This window comes from Myotis brandtii, unplaced genomic scaffold, assembly GCF_000412655.1.
Source record: "Myotis brandtii unplaced genomic scaffold, ASM41265v1 scaffold115, whole genome shotgun sequence".
NCBI classification, from domain to species: domain Eukaryota; kingdom Metazoa; phylum Chordata; class Mammalia; order Chiroptera; family Vespertilionidae; genus Myotis; species Myotis brandtii.
The window spans coordinates 1,798,790-1,811,785 of record NW_005353967.1 but is presented as its reverse complement, the minus strand read 5'-3'; the positions used below and the strand labels follow the sequence as shown (position 1 = coordinate 1,811,785).

The following is a 12,996-nucleotide window of genomic DNA, read 5'->3' as shown; positions in this document are numbered from 1 at the left end:
GTGCAGGAGGCAGCCGATCAATGATCCTCTCTCATCATTGATGTTTCTATCTCTCCCTCTCTCTCTGAAATCAATAAAAACATATTTAAAAAAAAAAGAAGAAGAAGCTCTTGAATATAAACGAAAAGCACAGTAAATAGAACCAGGTTGATTCCTCCACCCAGATTGGGAAGATTCCTGCAAGCTGAGTTTAAATTCATAATCACGACTCCAAACAACTGCTATAGACTGACTGGCATCTTTGAGAGAAAAATATTGTCATCACCGACCCTCCTTTGTTTGACATTACTGAGTGTCTGCTGCACCCTGTGGGGAGACATCTCTCCAGGGTCTCTCCCATTTCTGTGTCTTGTGAACAGAAGCACAGGCTCTTTGTACTGTGGATTGTCTATTCTTTCATGGATGTTTGTAGAGTGACAATGTCTCAGGAGAAAGCAGATTTGTATACTGTCCAGTAGGATTGAGATAACGCCCCTCTCTGGAGCAAAGAGCAATCAGGTTTGCTTCCGGCCCATCATAGAAGATTCAGGTTGTCTATGCTCAGGGTTACTCAGCTGTGAAGCAAATCTACTGTGTGTCCCCTACCTGAGCCCCTCTGCATCACTCCCAAAGGACTTGTGTGTATGTGGGTGGAGGGGGAGGAGACAAGGAGGAGATTATGCAAACATGAAGCTCTAAACTGTATGGAATCTTAGGCTGGGATTGGAGAAAGCAAAAAATGGCTGTGCCATAACAATGCCATTTGTCTCTGACCCAGGAGTCTCATGTCTCCTGCCAGCATCCATTCATCTGCGGAAAAATTTCAGACATTTTACAATTTTTGACATAGCCTTTGGCAAAATTCAGTAAGTTCCTGGGAACAGAATTTTGCCTGAGACCACTGTCCAGGGGCTGGGAATTGTCTCATTTTTCTAAATGCCAAGGGTGTGAGGCCAATGTTTTGATACCATTGTGAGTCTATTTACTCTTTGTTCATTTTCATTTCACTAAACAATAAAGCACACAAGAGACCTGCTGTTTAACAAATTCAACTTTCTTGGAGCTGAAAGAGCCATATTTGTTCCAGGGGCAAACAGCCCAGGCTACAGATGCTGAAAACCACTACCTCTCCCCAGCACCCAACATCAAGAATCTCCTTGGTTAATAAGTCAGCCAGAGAAAGACACATACTGCACCATATGATTTCACTTACATGTGGAAACTAAAGAACTAAATAAACAACAAAACTGAAAGAGACTCATAGATACACAGAGAGACTGATGGTTGCCAGAGGGGAAAGGGGTTGGGGCCCTGGGTGAAAGAGGTGAAGGGACTAAGAAGCACACACTGGTAGCTACCAAATAGTCACGGAAAGAAAGTAAAGCATAGGGAATATAGTCAATAATATTGATAACTATGTGTGGTGCCAGTTGGGGTACTAGAAACATCAAGGGGAGCACTAAAGTATATGATTGTCTAACCACTAAACTGTATACCCAAAACCAATCTATATATATAAAACCCTAAGCGACCGGTCACTAAGACATGCACTGTGGGGGGGCAGGTTGGCCAGCCAACCTCCCATGGTCCCTCCCTCCCCTCTGGCCCCCCGCGCCCCGATCGGGGCGGGGCTAGCTGGACCCCACCCGTGCACGAATTCATGCACCGGGCCTCTAGTACATAATAAAATTAAAAAATATATATCCTTAGTTAAGATGGAGCAAAATAAGAAATAGGAGAGATTGAAGGAGGCCATGAAGTGCTTTGGTTTTTAACTCCAAAGGTCAAGGGAATTTAAGCTTGGATGTTAATTACCTTAGATTTTAACATCTCTGGGTTATAATTTGCAAGGGGATTTGACTTGGTTGGCATTTTAACGACCCGAATGTCTTTATGTTGACATTTTTATCTCAGTGCAGAACCTCTGAAAAGCTGCACTGGACAATGTGGCTGGAAATAATTGTGGACGAGAAACAGCACAGAAATTGAGCTTTAGCTTCTGGCAAATGTTAGGCTTTTGGGGGTGGGGAGCAAACATCATCATCTACTATGAGAGAGGCCCTTTGGTCCAAACTGAGAGTCTGGTACTTAGAAATGTGCTGTAACCGCTGTCCAAAGCGCTGATGAGGTCTCCGTGAACACACCGTGACTAACACATTGTCGAACTCCAGGGCGTCATCTGTCTTTCTCAGCTAACTCTTGAAGCCTTGCAAACAAACCATGCAAAGCGTGGCTTTTATCTCCAACCATTTCCATTGCACAAGCACATCTGATCCCAAGGAAAACAGGAGGAGGACTGGTTGCACCCAGTTTTTATGACTTCTAACACTTGAAAAAAAAATAATCTGCAGATGTGACAGAAGACATCCAGGCTCCAAATCCCTAGGAAGCCGTGTTGGCTCCTTCCCTGGTCAGTATCTACGGGACAGTGGAGCCTGGTGGTTTCCCTTTCATGCTTTGGCCACACCAGGGTTGTTTGCAGGCTGCCAAAGGAAGCTCGTTTTCCAAGTCCCTGGGGCAGATGTTTGAATGGTCAAAGGAGAACCAGAGGCCGGGGCTGGGAATAAATAACTATTCAGAAAAAGGGAATGAGAACAACCATAAATCGGCCCCAAAGTAGCAAGAAGCCCGCGGGCGGGCTGCAGAAATTAAAACACAAATCTACTGTGACACTAGACACGATGTTTTCCAACAGAGAGAGTAACTCAGGACTGAAGAGGAAAACAGTAAAACTGAATAGTCAAACTCGCCAAGCACCAGCATGCTTGGTACACGCAGAGCCTCAGAGGCAGCTGGGTGGAGCGGTGCTGATGTCCACTGAGGCTCTGGGACTGGGGCTCGGCCAATGAAATAATATTGTCCTTGTTCTAGCTGAGCCCATTTCCGGATTCCTCCCACGTATCATCCCCAAACAATTTGAGCCCACTTTGTGGGTGATTTGGATGATTTTTATTCATGCAAATCAAATAGCTCTCTTGGTCCCTTAGAAAGTCCAGGCAAATAAATCACCTGTAAGAACTAGGCTTGTGATCAGTCATTGGTGCTGTTATCCCCTCCTGCGGTGGATCTGCATGTGTCACCTTCCCAAGGAGAGGTCAGTGTCCTCAAGTGACTCTCAGCTCTTCAAAAACAATAGGAGAGGCAGATGGCAAGAAGGAGAATCTGTCCCTTCTTGGTACTGATTTCAAATCGAAGCTAATACAGACGCTACGAAGCCGGAATCTCACGCTTGCCATGTTCCCATGAGTTAGTGGGTAAGAACACTGTGGGGCTGGCATTCTTCTCTGGGTTTGTGGGCTGGCTACTACAGGCAGACCCCTGGTCACTCAGCAGGAGCTGGCTGCTGGCTCTCAGTGCACACAGCTCTGGGAGCAGGACTAGGATATGCCTTTCCCGAAATTCCAGTGATAAAATTTTGTGTGTGTGTGTGTGTGTGTGTGTGTGTGTGTGTGTGTGTGTGTGTGTACATCTCAAGATATACAAAAAGTTGAGGGAGGAAAGCTATCGAAAAGGTATGTAAAAGAGACCGAAGAAGTAAACAGAAGGAATGGCAGGAAAGAAAATTGTGTGTGTGTGTGTGTGTGTGTGTGTGTACATCTCAAGATATACAAAAAGTTGAGGGAGGAAAGCTATCGAAAAGGTATGTAAAAGAGACCGAAGAAGTAAACAGAAGGAATGGCAGGAAAGAAAATAAGGGGTGGATGTCAGAGGTGGCCAACTACAGCAGCGGAGTCAACTCCAATTCAGCAGCAACGGTAGATACACGCCAGGTTCTCCCAGGGCTTTTTCTTCTACAAATGTTTCAGAGGAAGTTTTACATGATTAAGGGGCTTATTGTAACAGAAAGGGATTGTTTTAATGGGGCACACCACGTAGGCAGGTTTCAGATGAAGAGTAACTGGTCCTCTTGCAGACACTGGGTAAATTTTGGGCGGCTGTTGAAGTACCAGGCAGTCTTCCCTAAGGCCCTCTGCTGCCTTTTCCAGACCAACTCGAGCTGCACTCTGAATTCTGCCTTTTCCAGGAGTGGTGTCGGGTTCATGCTGATTTGCTGAGAGATATTTCTAAAGGCCTCTAGTTGGTGAAGCAAGTGCTGGGAAGCTGAGATGAGCCTGTGGAGGCCACATGGGCAGCAGTAATAAGAGGCTGTCCCAGGCTCACACATGATCATGGACAGCAGAGATTGGCAAAGGGCTGCCCAGGGGCCAAATCTGGCCCAATACCTGTTTGTGTAAAGTTTTATTAGCACACAGTCATGGCCATTAGTTTACTTATTGCCTGTGGCTGTTTTTGCACTAGGCCCCACATCAGGGAGTTCACAGACGCTGTTCGGCCAGGAGAGCCTGAACTGTTTACAATCTGAGCTTTACAATTGCCAACCTCTCATTTACAGGAATGGCTCATACCCTCGTCTACCCATCCCTATCCAAGGTCACTGCAAACAAACGGGAGAGTTTTTAGGAGCCATAATTGAACACACTGAAGGGAAGGCACTGACAAGTACAGACGTCTTCAAGGAAGCTGTTACCGGAGGGAGGCTTACTGGTCTACCGAGGTATTTCCTCTAAAAACAGCTTTGCCATCCAGGCTTTGAGAATTATACTTTCAATTTCATTTTAAAAAGATACCCATAAGAAACTCATTTGAAAAGACGAGGATTCTCTTTTTAAAATTCACAGATTTTGCTAAGTGTCCTTGCTTTAATCAGATTGATGTACTCACAAATAGAGGGCCTGAGAGAAATGGGAAGGATTTTGTTTGTGTTGCGGTCTTTTTGTTGGTTTCGGTACAGGGGGGACAGGGGAGAAAATGACTTGCAGAAGGAGAGGCTGCTTGGGAGCCCAGAACCTTAGGGGATGGAGAGGCTGTGGGTACCACAGCAGGAGTTTAGAACAGTACGAGGGTACTAGGGTCCAGGCAACCTGGAAGAGGGGGGCCAGCAAGTGAGTAGAAGCGGATAACTGGAGGCTGGAGGGTTCAAAGGTAAATATTGCTTAGGATCAGCTCCGCCTTCTGAATTTTAAAAGAAGTGAGGAGGAAGGTAATTTCCTCCTTCTCTACCACCACGGAGCCCTTGGCTCGCCAAGTGGCAAGCCCAAGGCCCAGCACACCCACTGGCAGTGGACCCTGCTCCCTTCCTCCACTGACCAGTCACAACGCTGCTTCCCACCTTCCCATCTGCATGGCCCCTCTCCCTCTGTCCAGGCTCTGGCTGCTTTTGGGCTAAAGGCTTCCAAACCCACCTCTCCACCTCCAGTGTAGTCTCCGTCTAGCTCACCACTTCAGGGACCTTAAAACAAAAACTGGGGCCCTCAAAAGCTCTGTCACTCAATGTAAAGCCATCAATGAGTCACAGTACCTGTAAAATAAGTCATAATTCCTTAGTCTGGAACTAAAAGCATGGGCTAAACATTTACACTTAATAGACTTTTTGTTTATTTTTGAACAGGCTTTAAATTTTTCTACTGGTGAACCACTGTACATGTTATTTTTCTGCTCTAGAATGTCACCCATTTTAGTGGGTGTTCCTGTGGAAACCCCATGGAATAGTCAAACTCCCCATCCATTGCACCCTCCCTGATCCCTGGAAGGAATAAGATAACACTTTGGGTCCTATATAGCAGCGGTCACCAACCTTTTGGACCTCACGGACCACCAGTGGTCCACGGACCACCGGTTGGCGACCGCTGCTATATAGTATATGGCTCTTAAGAATTTATTGCACAGAACAGGGGAATATGAAAAATACAGAAAAAAATGTAATTCATCATGGAATATAATACATTATTACAAGAGAGGAAGACTTGTGTTGTGTCTTTGTATCCCCCAAAGCACCAGTCAAGGTACCCACAAAGTCAAGCTGGCTGAGTTCTGTGTTGATTCATGCTGAGCCTGGTTGTGGGTACCTGAATGCCAGCTTATAAACTTCTGAGGGTGTATCTGGTATCAGTGGGAAGAATGTTAGGAAGAAATAGAAATGTTTGCTCTGGTAGCTGAAGAGGGTGGGTGGGTGGTGGTGGTGGTGTGTGTGTGTGTGTGTGTGTGAGATGCAGGCCACCTACTAGCCACCACTAGCTTACAAGATAATTTCCCAAATATTTATGAACATATTTGTTTCTAGGAGAAATAAATTTGAAACAACAGTGTTACCAGCACATTTTGAAAAATCTAGCTACCTTACCCATTTATATAAATTAGGAGGTGTCTTTCTGATTTTTAAGTGCTAAAATGGGACGGATGACAAATGAGACTGGCAATCAGAGAAAGTCGAGACGACAGAAGGCTGAGCAATTAGGAAAGTCTCTTTGAGAAACGAGGGGCTTCCGAGTCCCAGTCAGGAGCGGAGGGAAAGTCATTTCAAGTGAAGAAATCCGAGCAAGAGCCAGAAGGGAGAGGCATGGTTTACCTTTTCTGCAAATGTCATTCACTGAGCTAAGTCAGTCACTTATGTAAAAAGCTGAGCAAGGAAAACCAAGCAAACAAACAGCAAACAAAGACCTAGGCAAGCAAACACTTGGGTGGGGAGAATTCTATTCATTTTAAGCAGCTCTATTTTTTTGAGAAATTTCTGCCCTGGATTCCACAGGGCACCTTCTCTCCTCTTGCATTTTGCTTTGTTTTTACTTCTCGGCTGCATACTACCGTGTTGGGTAAGGTGTGGTGAAAAAGAGAAAGGTACCAAAAAACTCCACACCTTCCACTGCTCACGAAGTCTTCAGATGAGGTGTGTGTTGTTTTGTTTTGAGCATTCATTGCCTATTAGTCTAACTGACCCATGCACCATCAGAGGTGACTCCATGCATTGTCAGAGGTGACTCCATCATCTGCCTTAAAAAAAACCAGCACAGTAACTGGAATGAAAACTAAGTGGGGAGATCCTGTTTCTCCTACAAGAGTAAGACTCTGACTGTGTATCAGCACCGTCTCTATTTCAAGTCTCAAGAGACACATACATCTCAACGATTCCTGTTCTCTTAAAGACTGAGTGAAGCTCATGAACGAATTAGCTCTATTACCTCAGATAGAGGTGCATAAATGAGTCACATCTACTGCTTTCCCTGTGTAACTGCCATCATTTTGTCTACGGCAGAAGACAGTCTTATTTCAGTTTCATTTCTGAACTGCCACTTTCCTTGAAGTCAATATATCCTACTTTACATTCCTATGTGAGAACTAGAGATTTGAACTCCCCCCCCTCCCAAAAAAAAACCAGATAAACTCAATTCGTCGGGGTGATATAGAAGGAGCATTTGTAACAGGGGGCAGTGCTGAAAGGCATCCTGTAATGGACAGGAAGTAACTTCCCTGAAGGGAGAGGTCCCTTCGAGACTTCTACGGTATTATTTGCATAAAATAAATCAATTGGAGGGCAAAGAGACTTTTTACTTGCTCCAGTAGCCCATGTTTTACTTTCACTGAAATTTGCAGGAATTTTCCAAACCTGAGCGACACTAACAAGTTGACTGCACACTAAGGGGATTTCACAACGCTCCGCGCTGTGAGGCCAGGAGGCACTCCCGACACAGGTTCATCAATTTAGCCCAATATTACCGCACTAATGCACACATGCACGATTAAACAGAAAACAATCTCAAAGGAGATGAACATCTCTATTAAGTGCTAGCACTTTCCTCCCACACTCCAAGGGGCCAGCGGGCTCCCCCCACGTGGAAATTGCCATCCGTCCCCAGGGTGCTCACCCCACTCGGAAGACCACTGCCGCACGAGGCTGAAGAACCGCATTTGCTTTTCTGTGCAGATCACATGGGCTGTTTACTTCCTTGAGAAACGCAAACTGCTCGGATGAAAATGCAGCACCGAGCCAGGTAGCGAGTTGGAACAGGCCCCGGAAACTGTGCCATGGGAATAAGCCTAATTCAAACTTCAGCAGTTTCCTGGGCAATTCATCCAGGCCAAATAATTATTCTTATCTTATACTAGTATTCCCTCTCCCACCCATCTAAATAATCACTTCATCTCCTTAAATCTGAAACCAAACCAAACCAAACAAAAGCCACCCCACGCGGAAATCTTATTTTCGTTGGCCAGCAGTGATTGCAGCCTGGTCTTTCTTATCTCGCCCTGGCAACGCGACATACGGCACTGAGCTTCAAGCAACATCTTCTATAGGGCCGTGCCCTCGGAAGTGTGGCTCAAGGAATGTCTAAGTGAACCGAGACCTACGTGGGGAAGTCTGGGACTTTGAGGGGAACGAGGAGGAAGTTCACAGTTGGGGGCAGTGGAGAGAAAAGGTACAATTGGGGAACTGGGGTCAGTATGTGTGGCTGCCAGCTTCGGGCTAGTGCCGGGCTAATACAGCATCTGCATCAACAGCTGCAGTCTGTGCACTAGGGTGTCCGACGAAGTGGTGAGAACCTCGATGTGCAAGCAGGTTTGTGCTCACGAAGACCCAGTGTGGCTGGGAGACCTGTGCCTCCAGGTTTCCTGTACGCACTGCGAACACCTTGGCTTCGCACCCCGATCCTAAATTATAGAAAGGAGGGAGGCAGTTGGGAGCCTAAAACCTCGCTTTATCTCAAAACCACGCACATAGAGGTCTTGGCCTCATCCAGTCCTCGGCCAAGAGGAACGCTGTCTCTGCACTGTGTCATGGAAATTGCCATACGGCTAACAGAGGGTGTGCTTGAACCTGCTGCTCCCCCAGCAGCCACCATCTCCCAAAGGTTTGCTTTTCAAAATGTGGGCGAGCATCAGGAGCACCTGGGATGCTTTTGAAAATAGTCTCCTGGGCCCCACCCCGCTCAGACCTGCCAAACAGGCCCCTCCAGTGGGAAAGCTGGGGGTCCGATGGTCAGCTACATCATGGGAATGCTTTTCTTGGTGTGTTCACCTTTCCTTTCCTGTCTCTTTTCTGCTTTTCCCTCGTAGCTGACTAGAGCCATAACGTGACTTGTCCGGGGAACAAGCTTGCTATCAGTGGAGCTCAGGGTTTTTTTCTCTCACCACGGATGTCTAGCCTATAAAATGCAAAGTTTGGACCAGCTAATCCCCAAGGTCTTGTAGCTCTGGCACTGTAGCTCGATTCGCCAGAACCCACATCTTGGAGATGAGCAGGCCCATGGTCCTTTCCCTGGTGCCTTCTGCCTGCTCTTTTCACTCACATCCCACTTCACCAGCTCCCTGGAGATGTTCCGTCCTTTGTCGTTATTGTTGATTTGTTAAAAATCAAGCCCGAAATTCTCTTTGTAGCTGCTCGCAGGTTTCAAAGTTTAACCAATCAAACAACACAAAATCTACTCATTTGTTCATGAGGTGCTGCCACAAATGTCCTGCTTCAAAGGAAGAGACCCTGTCCTTCCAATTCCATACTCAGAGAAACGACTGCTACATCACTGCTATTTGTGTCTGAGATGAAACGCCCAGAAGGGAAAGGAAGACAGACTTTCTAGTTTTCAGACACAAATAATAAGCACCTACTATGTGTCATGCCCATTTTAAATTCATGGTGTGCTGGGGAAGACGGGCAAGTCAGTGGAAGACAACCAAATCTTATGAGGAGTCTGCAGGTGCCTTAGGAATGACAGAAGTTATAGCAAATATCTACCTGTCTGCCCACCTGTCCAACCAACCATCCATTCTATAATACATGCTGAGAGCTGACAGTGAGCACTTGGGATACAGGAGTGAGCAAAGCTGATGTGGGCCCTATCCCCATGGATCCTCTACTAATAGAGAAAGATGACATTAACCAAACTGTCACATGAACAAACGTATCACTAAAATCTGTGTTAAGAGTCACCTCTTCTAGGAAGTCTTCCCAGATACACACATCCTTCATGCCTAGACCCCATCATGCAATATGTCCTGCCAGTGTCTCTGCATTAGTAGCTTCTCTCTGTGAAGATCAGATTGTCAGTCAGACGCTGGAAGCTTCCTGTTTTAATACTAATGCACATTCGGTGCTCACTGGTCTTTGCATTAAGCTCTAAATTCAATTCACCAGAAAAATCTAGCTCACGCCCACTTCCCTTCCAGGGCAGCTTGATTTAACCCGAAATGATACTTTCAGATGCTGCAATACACGTTCTCAACACCCAGACACTTTTGGAAACATTTACAGTGAACACTTTATCAATTATTCAATTCAAACAACACAGGAGCGCCTCTCCTTTCTCTTTGCATCTGGATAGGTATCTACCCGAGAGGATGCTGACTTCTCCTGAAGACTGTTACCCGGGCTCTCACACCTCTCGATGCTGCCAACAAAGACTCAAACCCCAGTGTCAGACTTACAGAGTCGTGAGGTCCAGCTTGGCTCTCCTCTCCTTTCAAGAGATGAAGTCCTTTATTCCTGCTTAAGCCCTGATCACCTCAAAGTTTTCCAAGATTTTCCCAAACTAGTGATTCCAACAATGTTAGCACTGCTTCCCTGATGTCAGAGGAAGCCGGAGACAGGTCTGCTGATGGATGTGCTAAGCAAACCCTTCCTCACTGAGCTTTGACAACAGCAGATTTGCAAAGGCAATCAGTACTTATTTTTTGTTGTTGTTAAAAATATAAAAAGGGAGACAGGCTCCTAATCACTGAAGAGGTATCACCCATTTCACACCCTGTTACATTGGACCTCTTCTTCCTCTCTTCATTTTAAAACCAGCCTCTCCCTCAGAAGGCCAGAGCAGGGATCGTTTCCCCCCTGAAAAATCTCATAAAAAAAAAAAAAAGAACTGTAATCCTTTACACTTGAGAAAGGATACCCTTTTGAGTAGCCAATAAGAACACAAGTACCACAGCCATTTTATTGGAGGGCTCTAACATTCTCAAACGTTAGCCCGAGTCCAAACCACCTGGAATGTTTACTGAGAAGCAGACTGCTGGATGCCACCCTCAGAGTTTCTGACTCAGCAGGTCTTCGGTGGGACCTGAGGATTTGTCATGCTTTTTTTGTTTTTTTAAATATATCTTTCTAAAAATTCAAATACCATTCTGATCACTCATGGTCCAAGAACATTTAACTAATAAACAAACAAAAAAAAAGAGATGTTAAAGATTGATCTTCAAACATTATGCCAGTGATGCCACGCTGGCCTATGATCTCACTGACAGAAAACCACATCCACACCTCACAGGCCATCACACCATTCGGAAGAGCTTCCTTAACTGTGAGCTGCTGGATGCTGCCAGTTTGGGCACTGCTATTTTTTTTCAAGCTCTGAGTAGCTGTAGGGATCTCAGCAGGGGTTGGAGGAACCAGCTCCACCTTGGCATAGTGCCAATGCGGCCAGCTGAAGCTTCGAGGAAGTCACAGCGAGGGTTGGGGGGGGGGTCTTTCCTTCGAGGGTATGGACAAACTGGGACACGATTCTAGGATGGAAAGTCTGTGGCCTTGAGCAGCCAGCTGAATGTCACCCCCTCCCCTCTGTAAGGTGAGGATTTGTATTTTAACAAGTTTCTAGTTAACACTGCTGCCAGCCCCACCCCCCCCCAACCCCGGCGCCGACCGCTGAGAGATGGGTGACAATCACGAAGATGACTGGAATTTCACCGCCCATCCCCATTTCCCTTTTGCCTGCCTCCATTACTCAAACTTGATATTCACCATATGGTTTTATCCAAAGCATGGCTGGGGCTCTTTGAAAGGAAAGTCTCATTTGCTGCATATTGTAGCCATGAAAAATAAATCACAGGGGGGCTCCTGGCAGGCCTCGCGGTTGTATTACACGTGCTCAGCCTAAGCGCTTGGAGCACACCACCACGTACAGGTGCAAAACCAGTCAGTGTCTGAGTGGAATTGGCAGCAGGTTTAATCCCTCTCATCTGTGGAATAAAGGGCTTGGTTACGTAGTTGACTAAACAGCACCAGGTTTCTTTCATTTAAGGTGGTTCATTAGTGCTTAAAAATTCTAAAACAAAGAGTCTTGGATTGTACACATAGAACTAAAAGTATGCATATATACAGTGCCCCTCAAAATGTACACACATACTTTAAATAATTATAAAGGCAGTATTTATTAAAATACATTTCACTTCCAAAATTGAGCTATCAGCCGCTAAAGTGTAGATACGTTATTTTGGGACACCCTGTATATATATATTTTTCAGTAGTTCAGCATCTTTATAAGGTCCTGAGGGTAGACTGTGACATCCGGAAGATCTGTTCCAGCTGCCCATCTCCTGGTCTTGCAGGCTCTGTCTCAGGCCCGGTTCTCCTGGTGGAAACTGGACCTCAAGAGAATGGCCCACAAAGGACAGTGTTCAGGCACAGGGGGTAAGCCAGGGAAGAAGCCTGGTGTCCCCTCCTCTCTGAGTACTCTACTCCCCTATGAAGCAGAAGCAGAGCGGGGTGAGGTGGCCTCCAAGGTGATTGCGGGTGTGAGACTTAAAGGCCACCTAAAGTTCCCCAAGTAAAGTGTGTTGGGCAGAATGCATTGAAATTCCTTTGGAAAAACCACAATGATCTATAATAATAAAAGCGTAATATGCTAATTAGACCGGTCAGCTGAACGACCTTTTGGACTTCCTTCCGGACAACCTTCTGGACGAAGCCGGGGTTGCGAGGGCTGAGGCAAGCCAGGATTGTGAGGACCGAGGCAAGCTGCGGCTGCAAGGGCCAAGCCCCCTTGCACGAATTTCGTGCATCGGGCCTCTAGTAAGCATATAAAACCATATGTGATTAATTGGTAGCTTTTTTAAAAAAAGATACTGACATTGGTGATGATGGGAGCTGGGTACTACCAGAAGTGTAAATTAGTATAACCTCCCTGGAGAGAGTCTCTGATCAAGCAATTCTGAGGGGTTCCAGACGGCAGAAAGGGAGCACCCTGCCCAGGGCTGGTTGGATGGGGAATAAGGGCTACCGAGAGTTTATACTGAAAATGATACAAAGCAGAGACCACGGAGCCACACGGTGGCCACAGTTAACCGAGAGCCCTCCCGACTGTGCCGGGCAGCGCCTGAAGAGTAGACCACATGGGCTCGAGGCTGTGTAAGGAAGAGCTATGCACCGTGGAGAGTTCTGGTTTGATTAAAAATTTAAGACCTATCTATACAACTTTGCAT

At 46.2% G+C, this 12,996-nt stretch overlaps 1 protein-coding gene across 1 annotated transcript in view; it reads right to left on the bottom strand.

The window, feature by feature from the left end:
- PDZD2 (PDZ domain containing 2) overlaps positions 1 to 12,996 on the bottom strand; it is a 233,302-nt gene that overhangs the window by 50,673 nt on the left and 169,633 nt on the right. The window lies entirely within an intron of this gene.